At 38.6% G+C, this 3,948-nt stretch overlaps 1 long non-coding RNA gene across 3 annotated transcripts; it reads right to left on the bottom strand.

Annotated features, from left to right (window-relative positions):
- Positions 1 to 459: 459 nt before the first annotated feature.
- On the bottom strand, positions 460 to 2,808 carry LOC309499283. Of its 3 annotated transcripts, none has more exons than XR_014206199.1 (4): positions 2,378 to 2,808; positions 1,432 to 1,497; positions 793 to 871; positions 460 to 702 (listed from the first exon to the last, which is right to left on the bottom strand). It is a non-coding gene; the product is annotated as an uncharacterized lncRNA (long non-coding RNA). The 3 variants fall into 3 exon arrangements; XR_014206200.1 differs by having other exon boundaries at positions 793 to 1,497; positions 2,378 to 2,513; positions 2,678 to 2,762; XR_014206198.1 differs by having other exon boundaries at positions 793 to 1,497.
- Positions 2,809 to 3,948: the final 1,140 nt, after the last annotated feature.

The raw sequence follows: 3,948 nt of genomic DNA, 5'->3' as shown, positions 1-3,948 counted from the left end.
AAGAGGCAGGTGGACACAATAGCTTGCCATGGACACAATAGGTTGACCAAAAAACACAGGTTTTCATACAAAGCTTTACAATACAAGCATACAATATCGTGAAATAATAATAATAATAATAAAAGTGCTCCTGTGCTACAAAGACAATAAAAGGCATTATACAGAAGAACAGAAGAAAAAAAAACTTGAAGGACAAAGGGAAAAAGCTGCTTTAAAAAAATATATGCATTGAAAAACAACTAAATGTGACTGTCAACCATAAGTAGGACAAAAGACAATGATATAAAGGGGAAAAAAGCAAATACAAAAAAAAAGGTAAGAGATGAATGCAAAGAGGACAGGGACAAAATGAAAGGGTCCTATTTGCAAAAATAAAAAGGAACAGATGTAACTGGCATAATAACACAAAGCATAATACAAAAACCATTACTAAAAATGCTGGCAGTCACCATAAAACCAATATGCACAATGTTTCACAGGTTAGCCTGTATTAAAAAGGAACTATTAAATGTCTAGAGTAATAAGAACATTCTCATCGTTGTGTAACTAAAACACAGCTGTGAGCTGATGTAACAACTGCCACTAATATGGCAAACAAGGTTAGAAGAGCTTGGGATTCTGTACCATGAGCCTTAACGTGGACAGTAGGGTCAACATGTGGACTTCCATTCTGAAGAGAGAACAACCACACACCCAGCTCACCTAGAGGAAGATACATCACATTTCAGTTGGAATTAGTATAAAATTCAAAAGAATGATTGCACAGAAGAGAATTTCCAAGAAGTGTCACACCTCAGTCAATTCCAAGATGAGCCAGTATGGCTATTGGCTACAATCAAGTCATTTGTGAGAATCTGGAACTGTCAGACAGCTGTAAAACATTGAAGAGGTGAAATACAACATGTAGGTTAACAGGACATCAATAGTACACAGGTGGACAAAAAAAAAAAGAACTCCTCCAAATCCTCTTATCTGCATCCTTCTTTAGACCATCTCCACACACACACACACACACACACAGGGTTCTTCAGAGGACAGGTGGAAACTTAAGCATCAGTGCTAATGCTCATTTAGGTGCACGAGTGATCAAATAGAACAGTCAAGCACGGTCAACTAAAACAAAGCACAGCACTTAAACAATACAATTAATCCTGATAAATACACACCAATGATCAACCATCCCTAAAGCTCTTTTGTGTGCACACCGCACAAATTCGGGGTGCCCCTACATATCTGATATCTGACCTCAAATAGCAGTGGACAGACACTTGCAGGCAATTGATGCTACGCTCTAGCCTTGCATTGGTTGATCACAAGCTGCACTGAAGTGTGGGAAATTTCACCATAAAGGTTTCTGGGGAATATGGTTTGAACAAGTAAAGAGAAGAAGCAAATTTAAACATATCAAGGATCACAGGTTTGTCTTCAAACCTGGAAGGACTTCTCATCTGGGCAGCTGTTGATTTTCCAGAAGGTTACTGACATGTCAGGGTCTCACTGGAAATAAAACAAATCAATGAATTAAATTGAAATTACCCTGCTGCTAATTTGTCTAGAGTGAAGGGGCACAGATTGAAACCAAGAACATTAAGGGGACATAAGGTATAGGCTTAAAGTTTAAAGGGGCAAGACAAGCAAAGTTTAACAGAAACTAACCCTGCCACGATATGGCAGACTCTGACAGATGAGTTAAACATTTAATAATAATAATAATAATAATAATTAAAAATAAATAATAACAATAACAATAAAATGTTTGTGAAAAAGTCAGGATTTGTGAAAAAGACAAATTCTGAATATTGTAATGATATTAATGGGGTCTTATCTTTTGCAGGCTGGACAAAGAGAACCATACACAGAGAAGCTGATGAGAGGACAAAGACTTGAGACAGTGACCAAAGTTATTTTACTGAAGTGCTCTCCACATAGCCAAGCATTTTATTTTTATAAATTTTTTTCATACAGGTGACTAAACTAAAATAGCTTGGAGTTTTTCAGCATTCACCTGAATAAGCCTCAAGCTGGAATCATTAAGCTACAGGATAACCGCACATCCAGCAGCTCTAACATGCCCAGCTGACCTGAGGACAAGTTTTGTACATGTAAAAGTTGAGCTTTATGCAAATACATTTTTTTTGTTAAAATAACATCGAGGATAATTATATATCCAGGCATCAGGAATAAGCAAACCCCTGGCCTCAAAGTTTTTGGTGTGGGGTCTGGAAGAAGGTGAAGTTAGGAAACTGGATGTGTCATTATGTCCAGAGGAGCGGAGAGGGGATTCAGCTTTGGGACTGCAGAACTGACAGAGAGCTGTAAACACAGACGTAGGAGAGGTGCAGAAAAACTTCAAATTAGTTCAACCAGTTCCGCCTACCTAATTTAACTAGGGGTGTAGAGGTCATTGTGTAGAGGTTGGTGTCCTCTGGTTGAATCCAGGTCAGTCAGTTCCAGATGAGCTGAGCACAGCTACAGCTGGAAGTCAACTTTGGGACTCTGGATCTGCCAGAGAGCTGAAAAAGAGCAGTGGGTGATGTGAGGAATGGGAAAAGCCCTGTCTTTGTCCTTTTGCAGGTTAAACATCTCTACACAATGATTTAAAGACAGGCTGTGTTACAAATGTGTGTAGGAGTAACAGGAATATTGGAAAATTGCTCACAACAACTCAAAGCTGTACCTCATTTTACACAATTTATGGTCAAATGAGAATTGAAAAACTTGGAATTATGGTTTAAGACTTCATCATCCACCGACAAGTCAAGTAGCCTTCCATCAAGAACGGAGAATAGCAGCACATACAGCCCCACGTTTTCCAGTTTACCTGGAGAATAATAATGCAGCATTAGTAATGCCATTAAGAGTTATTGCACAGAAGATTAGTTTCACATATTACTGAAAATAGAAGTTGGCTGGGATCAGGTTGTTTCGGTGTCCTCTGGCCGACTCCAGATCTCAGTAAAGTCCAAAACTAGCTGGTGTGGCTGGTGCTGGAAAGAAGTCAGCACTGGGACACTGAAACAACCAGACAGATGAAGAAAGGCATAAAAAAGATACTCAATTTTCTTGTCTCCACACAGTAAGTGCTTCATAACAAAGGCCGAAAATCTTATGCTCCATTTAAGTGCATTCTAGGATGTTGTTCTAGACGACTTCAGCTGAGAAACACTGCTATAAGAGACAAGCACTTAAACAGCAAATTGATAAGAATAAATACATACTGGTTGCAAAAGAGGTAAATTAACAAACTGACATTAACAAGCAACCATCAATGTACCTATGATCACCATCCCTAAAGTTTTTTAGTGTGCACATTGATAAATGGATCTAATTTCAACTATTACCAATTTTGGGGCTCCCTTATCTATCTGATATCTGAGCTCCAGGGAGACAGACGCCTTTCATAGATAACATGAGTACCTGCCGGTTATGTCATGATCTCACTAGAACAAAAATATCAATTTAAATAAGGTAATTGATTAGAGGAACATTGGGCATATTTGGAACACATGCGTTTAAAAGGTACACAATACATTGCAATGGGATAGTTAGTTAGACATGATGTAATGGCAATTTTCAGAAGTTAATATCAAACAGCATCAGAGGTGTAAGAAAACTTTCAAGAGACAAAACTGTAATAAAGAGAAAAGGTTTATTTCAATGAGGATTCTTTTCACAAAAGCCGCAGCCACCCAGCTTTGAAATAGAATACCCATTAGACATAATAAAACATAGACATTTTATACAGTTTCTTGGCAAAAACTCCTCCTTCCAGGTTTCTTGTAAATTTCCAGAAAGATACCCCCTATCTTCTGCTGGTTCGGACTGGTTTCTACCCCCCTGGTACAGGTCACACTGTTCTATGTCCCTGAGACACCCAAAGGCCTTCATCTACGACCTAAATTGGCCCTCGCTTCCCTGTCCTCCTTCAGCTGCTAGAAAACCTCACAG

Source organism: Leuciscus leuciscus (genome assembly GCF_965113295.1).
Source record: "Leuciscus leuciscus genome assembly, chromosome: 5".
Lineage (NCBI taxonomy): Eukaryota > Metazoa > Chordata > Actinopteri > Cypriniformes > Leuciscidae > Leuciscus > Leuciscus leuciscus.
This window is presented reverse-complemented; position numbering and strand designations above follow the sequence as displayed.